Source organism: Felis catus, chromosome X, assembly GCF_018350175.1.
Source record: "Felis catus isolate Fca126 chromosome X, F.catus_Fca126_mat1.0, whole genome shotgun sequence".
Taxonomy (NCBI): domain Eukaryota; kingdom Metazoa; phylum Chordata; class Mammalia; order Carnivora; family Felidae; genus Felis; species Felis catus.
The window spans coordinates 110,988,082-111,010,205 of record NC_058386.1 but is presented as its reverse complement, the minus strand read 5'-3'; the positions used below and the strand labels follow the sequence as shown (position 1 = coordinate 111,010,205).

The window sequence follows — 22,124 nt, the reverse complement described above, 5'->3', positions numbered from 1 at the left end:
TGGGTAAGTGCGGATAACCTGTGATGTGGTAGTGATGCACCTGTCAAGACTTTCACTACTGTGAACAGAGACAGGACACCAATGGAGGGAAATGTACCGGCAGGTGCAATGTCTCAGGGGTCGACTTGTTCAGAAAGTAGTAACTATAAAGATTGTGCAAATAGATGGTTGTAACAAGAGACTACTGTAGAACTGCACAAAGACGAAGAAACGCAAGCAGTCATTAACACCAATCTAACCCAGGCACCAAAGCCAAGAGTCTCAAATGCAGACAGAAGGCAGAGGCTGACTACTGGCCTGTAAGCATTAGTCCTCTTTGCTTCTCACAAGTCCATTTTGTTTTCTACAACATGACAGATCTACTCATGCACAGACTAAGCTCAGCCTTTCCCACTCCCTTCACGTGTTCAGAGAAAATCACTAAATCAGAAATGAGTCAGAGGTTGGATTCTATGAACTCAATATGCAAGAGTGCTGCCCTATAAGCCCATCTCTTATCTAAACCTACCAGGATATTTAACCTTCCCAGCCACAGACGAGGTAGCAGAGGCTATTGTCCGCACAGACTTCAGAGGTTAGCATACAGAGAAACAGTAAGAAGTAATGTCTTTGTTCCTATTCTGCCCTTCAGAGAAACTTAGAATTTTATCGTCCTGAGGCTCCCCAACCAGGTTTGTACGCAGCGAACGATGCCACTGGTGCATTCCCTTCTCTACCACTCACCCAGTCAAGGCTTTGTAAATGTAAGTGCTTTTTCTAAAGAACCTGTCATTCTGCGGATTCCCTGAATAATGAATTAAATAGTCTGACAGGTGTTCAGCAACAAACGTGTGGGATTCATGATTTGCCACAAAAAGGTGTTGTGCTTTCAAGCAGCATTCTGGAAATGAGGAATTCTTTTCCAGAAGCCTCCTAGTCGACTTTTCCTGCTCTCGCCTTGGCCAAACTCAGATCGAGGTCCATTTCCTAAGGGGCACGCAGCCGACTGGATTGGACGAGGCAGCCTCTGGGCCCCAACGGCCACCAGCGGGGTGCCCGTCCCCGGGACCAGCGCAGGACCGTCGGCTCGCTTGCACCATGCAGGATTCGACGTCGGCCACAGAATGACAGGGGACACACATGCCTGCTCAACGGGCCACGGACCCCACGCACTGGACCAGGGAGGGAGAGGTGCCACACTCACGGAGACTCAATTTCTTTTGCACAGCGTCTGACATTTATTGAAAAGAAGGAAAAGACGTTTGTCCAGGTAGTGTAGAAGAGCCGGGCAGAGTGCAGGGCTTAATTACTGTGTTGAACAAAAGGCACACGTCAGAGAGACAGCCGCGAATTGAGAAGAGAACTGGATTGTGGGCAAAACTAACAGGTCCACAGGAGGAAACGAGTGACTGGATTTGGCTGCCAGGCACCCCTGGGACCCGGCGGCCATCTGGCAGGAGCAGAAGAGGTCTCCGGGAGGTGGGAGGGAGTGGGTCCCGCTGCAGGTGAGAGGCCGGCCCGGCCCTCCAGCCGGGGCGCGGTGGGTGGCGAGCTGCTGGAATCGCTGGCCAGGGGCCAGGGGCCAGGAGCCAGGAGCCAGGGGCCGTGGCCAGCTCAGACGCTTGTCGGCTGAGTCCAGATGGCTGCGGGCCGCAGTGTGTCGGCGGTGTGCGCTGGGTGGCGACGGCGGCCCGGCCTCAGCGCGGGTCTCCGCGCGCGGCGCCGCAGGCCTGGCGGTCAGTCTGGCGGAGGCGGCCCGCGGCGGCCGGGCTGTGGGTGGTCTGTCCGGCGTGGAACGGGAGCCCAGCCCGCAGCTGGAGCGCGGGCCCGAGGCCAAGTGTGCTGCGCGGGAGGGGCCCGGCTGGCCGCAGGGGGCGGCGGCGCGCTCCCGAGCGGGGCCCGGCGGCGGCAGCGGGGACCTGGAGCGCTATTCCTGGAACAAAGGCAAGCACTACGCGGGAGGGGACAGCAGCGCGGGGGAGAGCGCGGCCGCGCGATCGCGGCGAGGGGGAGGGAGGGCGAGGCGCGGCGAGGCGCCGCCCGCGGCCATCTGCGCGGCGGCGACGGGCGCAGCGCACCCTCCCCCGAGCACCCGCCCCCAGGCCCGAGGGGCTCCCGGCCTAGAAGTCCTCGTCCTCCACCCAGCCAAACACCCGCTTCATCTCGGCCAGGAAGCCCCGGTAATCATGGAGGAGGGGGCTCTCCTTCCTGATGTAGGGGATCACCCACTGCAGGGCCGGCCCCGTGAGGCGGGTGATGAGGAACGTCACCTTCAGGGCATCGCTGGAGAACAGGGTCTCGTCCACTAACATGTAGGCGCCCGTCTGCACGATGAACTCCGGGAGGCGGTCGGTGTCGCCGTCAAAGGTCTCGGGGAAGGGAATCGGGTTCCTCCACCGCCGCGTCTGGGGCCGCAGGGGCAGGGCCAGGAGGGCCTTGATCAGCTGCACTCGGCCGTCCATCGCGCCGCGCTCCCGCTCGCGCTGGTCGGGCTGGGCTGGGCTGGGCTGTGCGGGGCGGGGCGGGGCTGTGCTGGGCGGGGAGGCGTGGCGGGAAGTGCGTGTGCGCGGAGGCGGGCCCGGGGCGGGGGGTGGGGGCGGAAGGCGGGATTGGCGCCGGCTCCGCCCACGAGGCCGGGTGGTCGCCAGGGCGCAGGCGTCACGGAGCGGTGGGTGCCCTAGGGCGCGAACGCACCCGGTGGGTCGGGCCTACAGGCCGCTCGGGGAGGCGGGGTCAGAATGGAGGGGCGGGGCCGAGGTCTGTGGGAGAGGGGCGGAGCCAGGGGAGGAGCCCAGGACAGCCGGTCTTCTTTGGTGAGCGGGGAGTCGGCTGCACGCGGGGAAGGGCGGGCCAGGTGCTTCCTATTTCAGGAGCGCTTCTGGTGCACACCGTGCCTGCAGGCCACCCGCCCTTTCGCGTTCCTTCGCCGACCCATTGCCTCTGGATGCCCCTTGCATGAGCTGCTGCGGCCACTTTTTGCTGCTTATGCATCTTGTCGGCCAGAGGTTATTGGCACCCAGGCTGCAGATGTTGATTTAGCTAACATAATCCAGAGAGCATATTTAAGAACGATGCACCAGGACTGAGGCATGTAACAAGAGTTGGGAGTTAAGAAGCTAATATGCTATATTAAGAGGCAAAAAGACAATGATCCATATGGAAACTGAAAGAGAAGCAAAAGAGTGGTTGGATGTTTTCCAACCGTGACTTTATACATGTTCGTACATCAAGAAAAAAGGAAAAGAATGCGTAGGATTTTAACAAATTTAACAAATTTAACAAATTTAACAGCCAGCTCCTGGCTGGCTCAGGCAGTATAGTGTGCAACTCTTTTTTTTTTGTTTTAAGTTTATTTATTTATTGTGAGAGCAAGCGAGCAGGGGAGGGGCAGAGAGAGAGGGAGAGAAAATCCCGAAAATCCCAATCAGGAGCCACACTATCAGCACCGAGTCCAGGGGGCTGGATCTCACGAACTGGGATATCAGAACATGAGCTAACTGAAATCAAGAGGCTGATGCTTAACTGACTGAACCACCCAGGCAGCCCAGAGTACGCAGCTCTTGATCTCGGAGTTTTGAGTTCAAGCCTCATGTTAGGTTTAGTGCTTACTTTTATCAAATTGGAAAGGATACGGGGAAATTTGCCATTCCAGATTAATATACATGTATCACCAGCTTTCATATGTACAGGATATAATCGGATAAAATGCACAATGATGTTAAACGCCCTGTTCGGAATAACAATTCACCGTTAAGAGTACAAGGAATGTATTTTTTCACTGTAAAGAAAACGCATGAGGGAGTGTCTTAACGCTAAAGGGATCCAAAATCACAGTCTCACTAATGGACTGATATTCCAGATCTGGGATACAATGACTCAACATCCTAAAGACATTAAATTTCCCTCAGTTAAATTATACTTCCCACACGTGACCAGTGATGGAGTCAGGCGATGTGCAAATAGTGCGTTTAATCCAATTATGTGCAGCATTCGCTACCCCCTCCCCCCAAATAATCTTACCAGAAACACAAAGAGGATATTTTTGATCAGATGAGTTGATTTTGACCTTCATATGGAACAATAAACAACCCAGATCAGTGTGGAAATTTTTGAAACAGAAGGGCGATGCGGGTGACTTGTCTCGACAATATGTTCCCAAATACATTATTATTTACTCGTTGGTTTTTCCTATCTCTTACCCCACCTACAATACAAGATGCCGGCGACCTAAGGTGACCTTGCCGTGAAACAATCCTCTGTGACTTTTGTTTTGCCAGGAAATCCCTGATGATAGAGCTTTCCCACACCTACCTCCCAGGCGGGCGGAATAAATAATGCCCTTGAAGGAGACTGTTTCAGGGAGCTGTGCCAGGTGAAATAGTGACAGTGGTCTGGGTGGGGACTTTCAGCCTGGTCTGCCACATCCACATGCTTGTACTGTGAGGCTGTTTCCTTCACGAGAGCCTGCTGCACCCAGATTCCCCTCAGCGGACCTCCGCCTGCCTGCCTCACGGCTACACCGTCACCCTCTTGCCCGGAGCCTGGAGAGCTAACCCCACACGTCCAGGATGAGAGTCCTTTCCTCTCTGCCAGGCTCCACACGGGAGCAAGCCTCAGCCACCCTCTGGGCTTTGGCCTTTCAGGCTGGCAGACACTGACCCGGGAGTCGGGGACGGGGACTCCCTCCTTCAGCGGACGTGTCTAAGCATAGGTGAGACAAGCTCAAGAGGTAAACAGTGGACCAAAAGATGTGTCGTAAGAAAATATCCAGAACGAAACACTGAAAGATAAACATACGAAAAAGACAGATTACGTAAGACACAAGGAGGATCATATGAAAGAAAGAGATGCTATTTCCTTGGGCTTCCAGGCAAATAGGAAAGAGAACGAAGCAAAGCAGTACATGAGCAGATAGGAGCCGAGAACAGGCTCCTCGTGGAGAAAAATGCAAGAAATCTACACGTGAGCACATTTTAGGAAAGCTATTGAGAACCAAAGGCGAATAGAGTAGTTGTCAGCTTTCAGAGGATGAAAGCAAATTGGCCTGAGAGCTGCCTTCTCAAGTAAAAAAGAGAAAAAAGCAAAAGAATAGAAAATGAAATGTCGTCTTCTATGCGCTGAAAGAATACACTTCCCAGCGGGAGACTCCTCCCCCCGCCACAACACATTTCAAGAATGAAGATGAAATAAAGGTCTTCTTATAAGCACCACAGGGGAAAACCTGAGAGAATCTGTCACCAGAAGTAGGACTTGCGGAAAATACTCACCGATATTCCTCAGGCCGAAGACAAACTTTCCATGAGTGAAAAGTAATGAAAAGCTGAATAGTTATGGAATCAAGCTTAGTCAGTGAAACTAAACAGAAAAGGAAGAGATTATTAGGGAAGTCAGGAGACGGTGACCTTTAATCACAGAACACTGTGATTAAAAGGGGCCAGGTGTGGGCCTCGAGGTTGTTGGCAAGTTGTATTTCTTTAGTGGAAGACAGTCTCAGGCGTTGTCTGTGGTACGTCAGCGAGTTGTGCCCGTCTGTGAGGTCCTGAGATCTCCGTCTATCACAGTGTCACAATTACATGCGAGTGTGTGTGCATGTGTGGGCGCTCAGGACTTGGAGGCCGACTTGCCTTTCTGGACCTCGGCGGGACGGGCACAGCACAGTCTCAGCCTTCGGTCTGGTGACTTCTCCCAGCACTCGGCACCCACGGATCCTCCCAAGGAAAGCAAATGACTTCCTCATGTCCTCGGAAAGGTCCCTAGTCCGTTAACCTACCTCCTCTCTCACAAGCCACAGCAAGTCTCAGGGGTACACATTTCAGCCTGGGGCACGTTCCTGAGAGACTGGCCTGAGACAGGCAACCACATCTTCCCGAGCCCTTTGCCAGCTCCTCTATGGGAGCACCTCTCCCATTGTGCCTTCGGGCACAACCCGTCATTGGACCAGAGGGTTTAGGAACTCCTCAAGAGGGAGTATTTCTGGAGATCTCCCGGGGAAAGGTTCTCTTTCAGGACCTACACAGGTACATACCGAATCCCCATATACGCTGTGCTGTGTACTGAGCTCTATTTTATGATTATATGTGGGAAAGTGGTGATGCATTTAGAAGGGAGACATGAGACAGATGGAGGATCTGTGCTGCTAAAATGAGCACGTGGTATGAGGCCTAGGAAAGTGAAAAAATCAGGACTGGTTGATTTATTAATTAGCATGGAGAAATGACCGCAGACGAAAGCAGTCAAGCTGTGGAACCAACAATCGGAGACCTAGGTAGTGTGTTGTAAGATGCGGATTATGTGCTCCGAACGGTGTCTAGAAACTACAGATTTATATGGGCTACATTGGGATGGGAAGGCTCCAGGCAGCAGGAGAGGGCTTTGCGTGAACTCAACGAATATTCCCTCAGCCGAGTGAGCTGGTTCTTACTGGCACATTCACGTACCCGAGGAGAAAACTGAAGCACAAAAATCATCTGACGTCACCCAGCTGAGAGGAGGAAGAGCTGGTGTGTGAATCCCAGCAGCAAAGGTGCAGCCCACAGACGCAACCACTGGCCGCAATGCACAGCAGATAAGTAGTGATTGCTAGTGCTTCCCGCACAGGTAGAAGCAGCCCAGGGCGTTGGCCTGGGATTGAGTGTGAATGGGACAGGAACGATTGGTGACCCAAGGACGAGGGAGACGTAGGCGATTTGAGAAACGGGACGTGTGTGTTACAGGTTCTCACACGCCAGGCATTGAAAGGATCCAGCACGTGTCCGTCCACAGAACCAGTCAGAGGGACAAGCCTTAGAGACGAGTGTTGAAGGGGTTGGCAGATCCTGGGACGGCATTTACATCAACAGCTCCAGGCTATCTTCCTGTCTCCCCTCATGTGGATTAACTGCCCCAAACCATCCCTTCACTGGTTGCTGGGCAAAGCCTGCAACCACTCTGTTGCCCTCTAGATCTTTGTTAACCTGTTACCCCCAACCCAGCTCAACCACAAGCTCTCACTGAGTTTGTAAATGAGCGGCAGCCAGACTCCGTGGATAAGACACCCATCTGGGCCAACGGCTGGGTCCTTAACACTGCCCAACTATCAGGCTGTCTGCTTCTGGTGTCTTCCTTTCATCCCCCGTAGTTTGGAAGTCATTTTACTTTATTTGGTTTCGCTGTTGCTCCAGAGTTCTATTTGAGGCCTATGAAGCCATCTGTGACAGCTGCAGCTAGCCGCGATATTCCCAATTTATTAGTCAGCATTCTGCAGACAACAGAACCGATGGGAATATATTACGAAGACTTTGGTTCATACGTGTATGGAGGCCGAGAAGTCCCGCGATCTCCTATCTACAAGCTGGAACGCCAGGAAAGACAGTGGGGTAACTCAGTCTGAGAATGAAGGCCTGAGCACCTTCAAACCAGGGGAGTCAATGATATGAATCCCAGTCTAAGAGCAGGAAAAGTGGGGCACCTGGCTGGCTCGGTCACTAGGGCATGACTCTTGATCTCAGGGCCATGAGGTCAAGCCGCACAGTGGGTGTGGAGCCTACTTAGAAAAGAAATAGGAGCGGGAGGAGATGAGATGAAATGTCCCGCCTCCAGTAGTGAGGCAGAAGGAAAGGGGACCATTCTTCCTTCCTGTGCCTTTTGGTATATTCTGGCCCCCGGTGCCTGGGATAATGCTCACTCACAGCGGGCAAGGCAAACTACTTTCCTGAGTGACCGATTCGAATGCAAACCTCATGCAGAAACAGCCTCCCAGACACAGCCAGAAATAATGTTTAACTCGGGCATCCACGGACGGTCCAGTTGACACCAAAAATTAACCATCGCAGTAGTTGCGTGACAATGTTTACACAATAAAGCCTCACAACACCCCCGACCCGCCTGACAAATGGGGGAAGGATAGTGCCGGCACGAGAGGGTCTTTGCCAGGGGTGGTGTGCACTCTGTGAAGATGGGAGGAGTAAGCATGGAAGGCTTCCTGGAGGAGGACGCATTTAGCCAAGTCAGGATACACTAGGTGAGCCAGATTTCCGAAGTGCGAGATGACTGGAAACAAAGGAAAAGGTATGTGCGAAGGTCTAACAAGGCGGGGGGGGGGGGGGTCGGCATTGAGGGACAGACACGGATGTACAAAGACAAAAATATGAACAAATATTTGAGTGATTTATTTGGACCTGGAAGTATGGCGGTTTCCACTCGTAGACCTAAGAGAATGGACAGTCTGCCTGTCAATCACTGCAGGCCCTCCAAGCTGATGTCTGAGGGCGGGGCCATTGAAGGATGGCAAGCACCCGGCAATGAAGCCCTACCACGTGAGCAGGCCGATGACGGTTTGGATTGTGCAACGAGGCTTCCGTAGACCGTTCCCCTCAGTGATGACGAAATACGGCGGGTACTGTGGATATATGGCGGGTACTGTGGATATATGGCGGTTGACCATGCTCCGATCTCACAAGTGTAAGTTTAATTGGCTTTCTCTCATAATTGGCTGTTTGAAGTGTGAGTTTAAGAGAATCGGGGGGGGGGGGGGGAGGGCGGATGGTGTGTCCTAAGACACGTTGCCAGATGTGTCTCATGGGCTTCCGGATTGATGACAAGGGAAGGGCCCTTAGCTGCCTTTGGGGACATTGTTGTGCTTTATGTGACAACATGATGAGTCTTTCAGATCATTTCATTTGTCTGAGTGTGGGTCTCGTACCCCCCCCCTCCCGATTCGTGGTCTTCAGGTTTTGTGGTGTTTGCAGCTTAAAAATGCAGAAAAAAGGGTGCGGTTGGCTGAGCCTGAGTGGGTCTCAGACAGGACGATGGCTGTTGGCTGCCTGGGAGCCGCTTTTGGTTTCCACGGTACGGTGTTTGGGGACGGGACTTGTCGCCGACTGTTGTTTACATCTGGGTCTTGGCCATTTGCGTGAGGTGTCTCGGTGACCGGCTATCTCTTATCTTGATGTGAAACAAAAGGAAACTGAAAGTAAGGAGAGGGGGGCACGTGTGTGATTACGACAGCCAGCCGATGCCTGTCTTTGAGGGCAGTTTTGTCTTTCATTGAACATGACTGTGTGTTTCCTATCAGTTGTTGAAAATTTGGAATGGTCTTCTGCATATGCTGCCTTGAAAAGGCGGGGGAACCGCCTGATAATGCCAACATGAAAGTGGGGAAACAGATGGCGTGGTGGGCTCAGGGCTTGTTCACTGACCACCGGGAATTGTCTTCAGTCATCACTGAAAGCTGCAGTTTTCTGTAACGTGTTCGTGTTTTTCCTATCATTGTATCCAACCAATAGCGGTCCGGAAGCTTTTCACGTGTTTTCCATAAAAAAAAAAAAAAAGGTGTTCTATTAATTGCCGTCTTCGAATGAGAAGGTAGCCTATTGGGTCGGCTTGGCAGGGCCTTGGTGCTTTAAATCCCTGATGGGAATGATCTGCTCAGGATCTTAGTTCTTGTTTCATGGGATAACGTAATGGCAGTGGGGTGTCTTTTCCCTGTGATCTTGCAACATTGCATCCGTTTGAGTTTGGTTTTTTATTTCGACTGTGTTTCCTATGCGTTCTCCAAAGGTGAAAGTATTTTCAGCGTGCACCGTGGAACAATTTGTCCGGCTGGACACGTGAACGTTTCACACGCCGAATGTCTCCTAGCCGCTCTTGTTAGCCAAGACTGAACACTGTTTTGGCATTTAATTTTCCATGTTCGCCTTAAGGCAGCCAATTGAATTTTGATGTTGGCGCTCCTCATAGATTTCCTTTAAAGTGCTTGGTGTAAATTTCAATTTACAGAGGAGGCATTCAACGTCTAATGGGGTGCCTTATGTTTCCAGTATAATGGCGTGTTTGACACAATTTATTTTGCTAAATCCTGGTCTTGTTCGCTATGGATAAATTCTCTTAAAAACAGAGGCTTTCTGGGGAAACTGCCTGGCTCAGTGATAGAACCTGTGACTCTTGATGGGGGGGTTGTGATTGCAGGCCCCACACTGGTGTGGAGAGTGCTTAAAAATAAAGCCTTCAAAATGAATAATAATAAACGTTTTGAGGTGATCTCAAATCACAATTCAAAACAATCTGGTGAATGCTTGCCTCTCATACAGTTGGGGATTTGGGTGTACAAGAGAATTGGGACTCCTATGACTTTGTTCCATTCAATGTGGTTCCAGGCCCTTTGCGTAAGCTTTGTGTTAACCAGTTTTGGCGTTATCGTTAATTTACAAATGAGGAAAAGATTGTTTTAATTATGTGTGTGCTTCTTGCTTTATGACAGTGACTGGCTCCCGGTGGCCCGGGAGCCCAACCTTTCGTCTTATCTGCTATTAAAATGTGTCTGAAAAACCGGCTCTGAGTGTTTTATTTCATGGGTCTACTTAAAATTTTCTTTCCAATGTAAAAAATAGCAGGTACTGACCATCAGGCTGACGGTGCTGTTTCCTGACCGCGAATTCCGGGAAGTGCCTGTCACCGGCCATCCCGGAATTCCGTTGGCTTCGTCCTGGGTTTCATTTCTCATGATAATCACATGACACTTATCAACTTTACTCAGGTCAATTCTGTACTTAGTCTTTAGTGCATTTGCTTTGAACGTCACGGGGCATTTTCAATTTATTTACAAGCAAATTCACCCCCAGAAGCATTGCTCTCTGTGTTCTAGAACTGAATGGCCCTTGCTGGTCGCAGTGCATACTTTTGAATATTATATTAGAACCCTGATTGTGCACGTGACATAGTGGTATTTCTTTTCTTTTCTTTTTTTTCTTGTTATGTCTTTAAATGCTGACCCAGGTGCTCCTTCCTCCGTGTTCTCCCATAGAAAAGATCACTTTGTGGTATCGTATTTGCAAACAGTCTGTTCCCTGACACCTCCATTCCTCCTTGTTAGGGGTCCTGGGCTAGACTGGAGATGCCGCTCTCCCTGCACCCTACTGCACCCCAGTCGCAGAGGGTGCTGTCCCTGCCTCTTTAGCCACAAGAGCTGACCGTGCCTTAATGCCCCAAGGGCTAGCATATTGGCTTAGGAAATAGTCGGTGGCTGCCTGCTTCTCCTCATACACCTCCCTTCCCGTGTCAGACCTAATGTGTATACAAGGGGAGAATTAACTGAGAGGGAAGCTGTTGTTTTGCTCACGACCCTGAGCGCCCTCATCCCTGAGTGTCATCTGATACTTGGTGTTAAGTACAACAGGGACTTCCTTTTGATAATGGTGATAGCTGGGTTTGCCTTATTAGCCTTTTTGCTGATTGATTCTTGATATTGACTTGAATTTGGTATCTTAGCTCACGTAGGAACGATTTAATGACTCATATCGGTGACACGTTGGAGGTCTGTAAAACGTACTTTGATTACATTTAGACCGGTGAAAGGCCCACTGCTGGTATTTGGGTTTGACTGTCGTCGGTACTGACAGGAAAGCAGACTTCGGGAACGGGGACCCTCAACTAGCCTCACCAATCCTGACTTTTGAGACAGAGTCCTAGATCTTGAACAAAATCTAAGTGTGGAATGAAGGTGCTTTCATTACTTGCCCATTGCCTGTAGTATCCTAGGGGCATTCTTGCACATTGAGAGCAGATTCTCCGATGTGTATGTAACCAAATGTCCAATTTGTTCCCGTTGTTTCCCCCTCGGAGACCTACGTTCAACGTCAGGTGGTAGGGGCATTATGCAATGTGTGAAATGCTTCGGGAATTTGTTGTGATTAACTTAGCTCATTTTCCTTTCTAGCAGTTTTGGACCTTACTATGTTACCGATTACGAAGTCTAGTATAGCGGCCCAGCCATCGTAAGGTGCATTTCGTGGTCTATTAAGTAGAACACAAAACCCATTTGAATGATTTGTTAGCCATCGTCTTGCGTGGTATGTCAGTGTCAGCCATTGGTGACAAAGTGAGAACACCACCACCCATTCCAAAGGTTTGTTACCCGCAATTGTGTATGAGTGGACGGTTTCATTAGTGAAGAGCGACATGGGAGTTCTGAGACACCCCTTCTCGCCACTGAGTGGTGATACCTCTTAACATAATATTTAAGAATTCCCCTGTGCTGGGTGATGAAGGCGGGACGCACCATGGTTCGTGCTGAGGGGACAATCAGCCAGCCTCTGAAGCCGCAGTCTCACCTTGTGGGTTGACTCATGCAGTTCCTGCCTTACGTTCTCCTTCACTCTTTTGGCCTACTTCACACAGGCTGTGTGATTGGGTCCTCTGGCCCCAGCAACCACTTTCAGAAATTGCTCTGGATGAGGGAAGGAGGAAGTTTGCCCCATCCACGCGTGTTGTGAGTTTCCAAGTGACCTGATTTTCCTGCAGCGGTCCCAAGCTGACCTTCCACAGGTAAGGCTCTTTGTAGATTTGTACCGTCATCCCCTCCCTCAGGATCTGTGATGGGAACGTCCAGTTCCGGTCAGCCGGTGGGCCCGTAATGAGAGGAGAGGACCCTGAACCGAGAGTCAAGACCAGCCATACAGGTAAGAGCAACCTTAGGCTGTGTGAGGCCAGAGGTGTTGGGTGAATAGCACTTGTCTCCTGTCCGCTGTACCTTTCTTCCAGATGGTGTGGAAATCCCATCCCTGAGTCTCTAACATGGGCGCTTCCCACAAGGTCGGGGTCACTCCCTAGACACTACTTGTTAACTCCGTGGTAGAGACTCCATGTCTTGAGTCAATTTCCTCAAGGAGTCAGCGGCATCTTTCTTCCAGACCTTCTTCGTGTTCCTCTGCTTACTGTTGCGTGCCACTGTTACACACGCGTTGGCTTTATTAGAATACGCCAGATGTCCGAAAGACCCTGATCTTGAGCCTTGTTATCCTTCTGGTAATCGCTTTCTACTACCATGCAGAAGCAGGATGGACTGGATGGGATGGTCAGACACAAACTTCAGGAACTCCGAGATTGTGGGAGCACTGCTCAGGTGCATTTCTTCAGGTCTGAATGTCACTTTTTTAAGTCACGGATCTGAATTAATTGAAAGCCAGGAGTACCTACCTAGGCGAGGCGAGAAAGATGAGACCTGTACACCAAGTGGGTGCCAGAGGGTGACAGTCTCCCGGCCCACCCCCGCTGGGGTGGGTGGGCGGGCATTTATGTGGCAGCCGTCCTAGAAGCACAGGCTAACGGTTCGAGCAACATGTGGGTCAATACTTCTTTGCAGGTTTCCCCTTCCGTACATTCTAGCTATTTTTTGGCTTTGCAGATGTTGCCGAGACCGTGTCACCCATCGTGTTTCGTTCACAATACGTTTCCAGTATGGGAGTCTGAAAGACCCTCGGCCCTTTCTTCCTGTCATCTCTGAGCCTCAGCTTCCACATCTGCAAAATGGAAATGACACCTTGCTCTTGCTCTCAGGCGTGGTGTGAAAGTCAAGCGTGATCGTCTTTAGGAAGTGCTCAGCACACAGGAGGTACTGAAGAAATTAGGACACCATTTCCAGAATGTGTGTATGGGAGCAAAGGATCATGGCTTGGTTTAGATCCTCTTGCCACCTGTGCAGACCCCACTTGCACTTCATTTCTTGAGCCTTTTGCTGTAATTTCAGCTACATTTTGTTTCCTTTCACAGGGCCAGCAACTATTCTCAGAGGGTCTTGGGCATCTCTTTGGAAATGGACCTCTCTAACTCTGCTGTGATGCCAGGAGGTAGCCCAGCATCCCAGACCCTGCCTTTCTCTGAGCTGCATTCTTTCCTGGCTGCCTTGGACGTCTGACATGGAAGCTGATGTCACTCAGCGTCAAGTTGGGGCTGGAGGGTGCTTGGTAACTGGCAGTGCCCAAAGGTCTCCTGTCTTTCCTTCTCTGTATAAAGTTACTTCTTTGCTGGGCAGGGGTTAATTTGGTGAAAATCAGGTGAAGACGTTGACGGTTGGGTGTGAGAGTGTTAAGCATAAAGACGAATGGCTCTAAGGTGCATTCAAAGACCCTCGGGACCTCTAGAGTCAGACACACCTCTGGTTCCTCTGTTGCTTTGTTCGCACCAGTTTTATCCAGAAGGTGGCATCGCAGAGCCTGATGTGCACTGCCCAAAGTCCAAAGGATCCACATTTGTTTGTGGTTAGACACTAACGTATGTAGCCTTTCCACAGCATGTTGACATTTCAGAGACTTTTCCTTTATCCCTATACTTGGTTCAGTTACTTTCAAGCCGTGGGAGATGGGGGTCATTACGACTTCCTACCCAGTGAAAACCTGAGACCTGAGGTACTTAGAAAACTCTGTGCCCCAACACATGTTCCTTCCCCAGGCGGGAGGTACAAAAGTGAACAAGAATGGCTTGTTTGCTTGTCAAAAGCAGTTGTACAACTTAACGACTGTGATGCCTCCTCCTTCTTGCACATACACTGGTGCGCGCCCACTGCCCATCAAAGTCATGTTGGGTCATTTCATTGGGGGGAGGGATGGGGAAGACGTAGATGAATGTTTTATGGGTAAGTCTTCTGAGTACTGGCACTTAACAAAATAAGTCCCAAGGTTGACGCTTCCAAAAGGGTGACTGTTTAACTGGTGGCATCTCAAACTCAGCACCCTGAGGGAAAGACAAGGTGACCCTCCCAATTTAAGGTGGGATCTGGCTTGGTGGCTCTTTCCCAGGAGTCCACTCTGGAGCCTGCCACATCAGTTGCATTATGAGGCCTGTACTCAATGAATGTGTACTTCCCAGCGGGGATGTTAATGAGTTATGAATTCTTGGTGTGAAGTATTTCATGTCAAACCCTGTTAGCCTGAAGTGGATTTTCATTCCTCTTATGTATGTCGGTGACAGAAAGGGAATGGATATCGAACACCTGAAGGTAAGGCCTTTGCACCTGTGCTGCCGAAGGAGCACGAGGTAAGGCCTTTGAAATGGAGTGGATTCGTTGTCACACCGGTTCCCTGTTATAGGCGCACGTTTCCACGGATGAGTATTATTTCATTGGATACATGTACCACATTTCCTTTATCCATTTATACTGTTGATGGATGCTCACAAGTCTCTCATGTCATACATGGTGAGAATAATACTGTAGTGAGGATATGGAATGAGTATGTGTCTTTGACATAGTGGCTTCCTGTCGTTTACATAAACGCCCAGATACGGGATTGATACATCATATAGGAGCTCAATTATTAATTTTTTGAGAGGCCATCCTACTGTTCTCCTTAGTGCTACCCAGTGTGGGGCTGTCAGGTTGTCAGACTCCCTTTACAAAGAAGCTGAAAGAGTACGTCTACCATGCAGAGCAATGGCCAACTAGGAATCACTGGGAATCCTCATGTCGTGTACGGGAAACTGGTTGCATTGTATCCACGCGTTTCCATCAAAACTTCCTGCACTCTTCTGGTGATCATACCTTGCCCGTGGCAAGAAGACGAGCGGCGTGTGGGTGCTGTCAATGAACCTTCCATGAGGCAGGGGACGTTTAGATTCTCACGGACATGAGCTGATGAGCTGGATGTCCGGGAGTCTCCTGGGTCAGGTGTCCAGGGTGGAGGATTCATCGTTGGGCCTTTGTTTCTATACGCCATTTCGGGCCATTCATTTCTCCCAATTAGTGAAACCTAGGGTCCAGAAGGGATATATGAGTAAACTCTGGGAGTGTAAAGAGACTTGCAAGGGGGTGGGTAGTGTGTCTTAGTGTGAAAGTGTGGTAGGCATTGTGGGTTCAGGGGCAATGGCAGCATCTGGCGACTGGGCAGATATTAGTTCCCCGGGAAGAAATGGGTCATGTCTGGTTCTCAGGCTTCCAATACAAAGAAGCTAAAAGAGTTTGTCTATCATACAGAGCAATGGCCTCCTAGGAATCGTTACGAATCCTCATTTTGTGGATGGCAATGTGGTTGGAATTGTATCCACGCATTTCCATCTAAGCTTTCTGCACTCTTCTGCTGACCATACTCTGCACATGGCGGCAAGAGGAGCGGCGTGTGGGTGCTGTCAATGAAGCTTCCATGAGGCAGGGGACCTTTAGAATATCAAGGACATTTGCTAATGTGCCTTTGTGGTTATCAGCCTCCATTTTCAGGCTCTTGATTTCACTTGATTAGTGAAATCTGGGGCCCACAAAGGCTCTGAGGACACCCTGGGAAGAGAAGGAATCTTGACCTTGGGTGGGCCGAGGGACTTGGAGTGAAAGTTGTGGTAGGCATTGTGGGTTCAGGGGTGTGTCCCCTGCCTTTGTCCCTTCTCACGCACTACCCTGGGGTCAGCATAACTGGGGGCGAGAAGACAATGGACATTGGTGGATGTGATATGAGACGCTATGCCTGTCTTGTTGAGTTGACACGTTCATTAGGAGAACAGGGTGTTGTTTTCCACGTTCCCCGTGGAGTGTGGGTTTGCCAGCAGGCACGGCTCTGCTGTTTCATCCTTACTCTGTGGTACCATGGGCCTGTGAGGGAAGGAAGGCCACGGGGTAGGGTGGGTCGTCCTTCCCCCTGCTGTCTTGTTGCAGGTGACAATCACCTGAGGCCCTTCTGAGAAGGAGCTGCCGTTGCTTATGCCTCTTTGATCCTCCAGGGACATTTTCTTCCCTTGTCCCGGATGTGTGTTGGCTCTTGGGCACTGCTTGTGGTGTTTGCTTCCCCCTCCATGTGTCAGGAGGCTGGGTTTTAAAACTGGCAAGAGGCTTGTTTAGCTTTTCAAAAGGTTTGCGAAGAGGCAGAGAGCGCTCAATGACAAGTTTTCCAAAGTCCGTGTTCCCAGAGAAGGGAAGGGGGAGGTCGTGTCCCCCTTTGCAATGGGGATAGTTTAGCTCTTGTTTTGTATTTTCTTTGCCCTGATGCCATGCTCCCATGAGAGACCAGGCCCCATTGGTACCTGCACCCCTTGGGACCTGCACCCTTGGTACCTGCACCTGCGTGGGTGCAGTCAGTGAACCTTCCATGAGGCAGGGGACGTTTCGATTCTCATGGACATGTGCAGATGTTTCTGGATGTCCGGGAACCTCCTGGGTCAGGTGTCCAGGTTAGAGGATTAATCCTTCCTATTTTGTTTCCTTGTGATGTTTCAGGCTCTTGATTTCTCTTGATTAATGAAACCTGGGGTCTAGAAGGGATATGAGTATTTACTGAAACTTGACAGCGGGGGTCGAGGGTCTTAATGTGAACGTGTGGTAGGCATTGTAGGTTCAGGGGCAATGGCAGCCTCTGGGGCATGACAGATATTAGATCCCAGGGAAGAAATGGGTCATGTCTGGTTCTCAGGCTTCCAATACAAAGAAGCTAAAAGAGTTTGTCTATCATACAGAGCAATGGCCTCCTAGGAATCGTTAGGAATCCTCATTTTGTGTATTGGAAAGTGGTTGGAATTGTATCCAAGCCTTTCCATCTAAGCTTTCTGCACTCTTCTGCTGACCATACTCTGAACATGGCGGGAAGACGCGCGGCGTGTGGGTGCTGTCAATGAACCTTCCATGAGGCAGGGGACGTTTAGATTCTCACGGACATGAGCTGATGAGCTGGATGTCCGGGAGTCTCCTGGGTCAGGTGTCCAGGGTGGAGGATTCATCGTTGGGCCTTTGTTTCTATACGTCATTTCGGGCCATTCATTTCTCCCAATTAGTGAAACCTAGGGTCCAGAAGGGATATATGAGTAAACTCTGGGAGTGTAAAGAAACTTGCAAGGGGTGGGTAGAGTGTCCTAGTGTGAAAGTGTGGTAGGCATTGTGGGTTCAGGGGAAATGGCAGCATCTGGGGCATGACAGATATTAGATCCCAGGGAAGAAATGGGTCATGTCTGGTTCTCAGGCTTCCAATACAAAGAAGCTAAAAGAGTTTGTCTATCATACAGAGCAATGGCCTCCTAGGAATCGTTACGAATCCTCATTTTGTGGATGGCAATGTGGTTGGAATTGTATCCACGCATTTCCATCTAAGCTTTCTGCACTCTTCTGCTGACCATACTCTGCACATGGCGGCAAGAGGAGCGGCGTGTGGGTGCTGTCAATGAAGCTTCCATGAGGCAGGGGACCTTTAGAATATCAAGGACATTTGCTAATGTGCCTTTGTGGTTATCAGCCTCCATTTTCAGGCTCTTGATTTCACTTGATTAGTGAAATCTGGGGCCCACAAAGGCTCTGAGGACACCCTGGGAAGAGAAGGAATCTTGACCTTGGGTGGGCCGAGGGACTTGGAGTGAAAGTTGTGGTAGGCATTGTGGGTTCAGGGGCAATGGCAGCATCTGGCGACTGGGCAGATATTAGTTCCCCGGGAAGAAATGGGTCATGTCTGGTTCTCAGGCTTCCAATACAAAGAAGCTAAAAGAGTTTGTCTATCATACAGAGCAATGGCCTCCTAGGAATCGTTACGAATCCTCATTTTGTGGATGGCAATGTGGTTGGAATTGTATCCACGCATTTCCATCTAAGCTTTCTGCACTCTTCTGCTGACCATACTCTGCACATGGCGGCAAGAGGAGCGGCGTGTGGGTGCTGTCAATGAAGCTTCCATGAGGCAGGGGACCTTTAGAATATCAAGGACATTTGCTAATGTGCCTTTGTGGTTATCAGCCTCCATTTTCAGGCTCTTGATTTCACTTGATTAGTGAAATCTGGGGCCCACAAAGGCTCTGAGGACACCCTGGGAAGAGAAGGAATCTTGACCTTGGGTGGGCCGAGGGACTTGGAGTGAAAGTTGTGGTAGGCATTGTGGGTTCAGGGGTGTGTCCCCTGCCTTTGTCCCTTCTCACGCACTACCCTGGGGTCAGCATAACTGGGGGCGAGAAGACAATGGACATTGGTGGATGTGATATGAGACGCTATGCCTGTCTTGTTGAGTTGACACGTTCATTAGGAGAACAGGGTGTTGTTTTCCACGTTCCCCGTGGAGTGTGGGTTTGCCAGCAGGCACGGCTCTGCTGTTTCATCCTTACTCTGTGGTACCATGGGCCTGTGAGGGAAGGAAGGCCACGGGGTAGGGTGGGTCGTCCTTCCCCCTGCTGTCTTGTTGCAGGTGACAATCACCTGAGGCCCTTCTGAGAAGGAGCTGCCGTTGCTTATGCCTCTTTGATCCTCCAGGGACATTTTCTTCCCTTGTCCCGGATGTGTGTTGGCTCTTGGGCACTGCTTGTGGTGTTTGCTTCCCCCTCCATGTGTCAGGAGGCTGGGTTTTAAAACTGGCAAGAGGCTTGTTTAGCTTTTCAAAAGGTTTGCGAAGAGGCAGAGAGCGCTCAATGACAAGTTTTCCAAAGTCCGTGTTCCCAGAGAAGGGAAGGGGGAGGTCGTGTCCCCCTTTGCAATGGGGATAGTTTAGCTCTTGTTTTGTATTTTCTTTGCCCTGATGCCATGCTCCCATGAGAGACCAGGCCCCATTGGTACCTGCACCCCTTGGGACCTGCACCCTTGGTACCTGCACCTGCGTGGGTGCAGTCAGTGAACCTTCCATGAGGCAGGGGACGTTTCGATTCTCATGGACATGTGCAGATGTTTCTGGATGTCCGGGAACCTCCTGGGTCAGGTGTCCAGGTTAGAGGATTAATCCTTCCTATTTTGTTTCCTTGTGATGTTTCAGGCTCTTGATTTCTCTTGATTAATGAAACCTGGGGTCTAGAAGGGATATGAGTATTTACTGAAACTTGACAGCGGGGGTCGAGGGTCTTAATGTGAACGTGTGGTAGGCATTGTAGGTTCAGGGGCAATGGCAGCCTCTGGGGCATGACAGATATTAGATCCCAGGGAAGAAATGGGTCATGTCTGGTTCTCAGGCTTCCAATACAAAGAAGCTAAAAGAGTTTGTCTATCATACAGAGCAATGGCCTCCTAGGAATCGTTAGGAATCCTCATTTTGTGTATTGGAAAGTGGTTGGAATTGTATCCAAGCCTTTCCATCTAAGCTTTCTGCACTCTTCTGCTGACCATACTCTGAACATGGCGGGAAGACGCGCGGCGTGTGGGTGCTGTCAATGAACCTTCCATGAGGCAGGGGACGTTTAGATTCTCACGGACATGAGCTGATGAGCTGGATGTCCGGGAGTCTCCTGGGTCAGGTGTCCAGGGTGGAGGATTCATCGTTGGGCCTTTGTTTCTATACGTCATTTCGGGCCATTCATTTCTCCCAATTAGTGAAACCTAGGGTCCAGAAGGGATATATGAGTAAACTCTGGGAGTGTAAAGAAACTTGCAAGGGGTGGGTAGAGTGTCCTAGTGTGAAAGTGTGGTAGGCATTGTGGGTTCAGGGGCAATGGCAGCATCTGGGCATGACAGATATTAGATCCCAGGGAAGAAATAGGTCATGTCTGGTTCTCAGGCTTCCAATACAAAGAAGCTAAAAGAGTTTGTCTATCATACAGAGCAATGGCCTCCTAGGAATCGTTAGCAATCCTCATTTTGTGTACGGGAATGTGGTTGGAATTGTATCCACGCGTTTCCATCCAAGCTTTCTGCACTCTTCAGCTGACCATACTCTGCACATGGCGGGAAGAGGAGCGGCGTGTGGGTGCTGTCAATGAACCTTCCATGAGGCAGGGGACGTTTAGATTCTCACGGACATGAGCTGATGAGCTGGATGTCCGGGAGTCTCCTGGGTCAGGTGTCCAGGGTGGAGGATTCATCCTTGGGCCTTTGTTTCTATACGCCATTTCGGGCCATTCATTTCTCCCAATTAGTGAAACCTAGGGTCCAGAAGGGATATATGAGTAAACTCTGGGAGTGTAAAGAGACGTGCAAGGCGGTGGGTAGTGTGTCTTAGTGTGAAAGTGTGGTAGGCATTGTGGGTTCAGGGGCAATGGCAGCATCTGGCGACTGGGCAGATATTAGTTCCCCGGGAAGAAATGGGTCATGTCTGGTTCTCAGGCTTCCAATACAAAGAAGCTAAAAGAGTTTGTCTATCATACAGAGCAATGGCCTCCTAGGAATCGTTACGAATCCTCATTTTGTGGATGGCAATGTGGTTGGAATTGTATCCACGCATTTCCATCTAAGCTTTCTGCACTCTTCTGCTGACCATACTCTGCACATGGCGGCAAGAGGAGCGGCGTGTGGGTGCTGTCAATGAAGCTTCCATGAGGCAGGGGACCTTTAGAATATCAAGGACATTTGCTAATGTGCCTTTGTGGTTATCAGCCTCCATTTTCAGGCTCTTGATTTCACTTGATTAGTGAAATCTGGGGCCCACAAAGGCTCTGAGGACACCCTGGGAAGAGAAGGAATCTTGACCTTGGGTGGGCCGAGGGACTTGGAGTGAAAGTTGTGGTAGGCATTGTGGGTTCAGGGGTGTGTCCCCTGCCTTTGTCCCTTCTCACGCACTACCCTGGGGTCAGCATAACTGGGGGCGAGAAGACAATGGACATTGGTGGATGTGATATGAGACGCTATGCCTGTCTTGTTGAGTTGACACGTTCATTAGGAGAACAGGGTGTTGTTTTCCACGTTCCCCGTGGAGTGTGGGTTTGCCAGCAGGCACGGCTCTGCTGTTTCATCCTTACTCTGTGGTACCATGGGCCTGTGAGGGAAGGAAGGCCACGGGGTAGGGTGGGTCGTCCTTCCCCCTGCTGTCTTGTTGCAGGTGACAATCACCTGAGGCCCTTCTGAGAAGGAGCTGCCGTTGCTTATGCCTCTTTGATCCTCCAGGGACATTTTCTTCCCTTGTCCCGGATGTGTGTTGGCTCTTGGGCACTGCTTGTGGTGTTTGCTTCCCCCTCCATGTGTCAGGAGGCTGGGTTTTAAAACTGGCAAGAGGCTTGTTTAGCTTTTCAAAAGGTTTGCGAAGAGGCAGAGAGCGCTCAATGACAAGTTTTCCAAAGTCCGTGTTCCCAGAGAAGGGAAGGGGGAGGTCGTGTCCCCCTTTGCAATGGGGATAGTTTAGCTCTTGTTTTGTATTTTCTTTGCCCTGATGCCATGCTCCCATGAGAGACCAGGCCCCATTGGTACCTGCACCCCTTGGGACCTGCACCCTTGGTACCTGCACCTGCGTGGGTGCAGTCAGTGAACCTTCCATGAGGCAGGGGACGTTTCGATTCTCATGGACATGTGCAGATGTTTCTGGATGTCCGGGAACCTCCTGGGTCAGGTGTCCAGGTTAGAGGATTAATCCTTCCTATTTTGTTTCCTTGTGATGTTTCAGGCTCTTGATTTCTCTTGATTAATGAAACCTGGGGTCTAGAAGGGATATGAGTATTTACTGAAACTTGACAGCGGGGGTCGAGGGTCTTAATGTGAACGTGTGGTAGGCATTGTAGGTTCAGGGGCAATGGCAGCCTCTGGGGCATGACAG

General features: G+C 50.5%; 1 long non-coding RNA gene across 4 annotated transcripts in view; it reads left to right on the top strand.

Moving 5' to 3' along the window:
* The first annotated feature begins 5,464 nt into the window (after positions 1-5,464).
* LOC109496775 overlaps positions 5,465-22,124 on the top strand; it is a 36,389-nt gene continuing 19,729 nt past the window's right edge. The window contains exons 1-4 of one of the 4 annotated variants that reach the window (XR_006592820.1): positions 5,465-8,418; positions 12,322-12,413; positions 13,139-13,345; positions 13,504-22,124. The exon at positions 13,504-22,124 is cut by the window's right edge and continues 19,729 nt beyond it. This is a non-coding gene — a long non-coding RNA (uncharacterized LOC109496775). Of the gene's footprint in view, positions 8,419-12,132; positions 13,346-13,503 lie in introns of all 4 variants that reach the window. The other 3 variants (XR_006592819.1, XR_006592818.1, XR_006592817.1) reach the window with 3 other exon arrangements.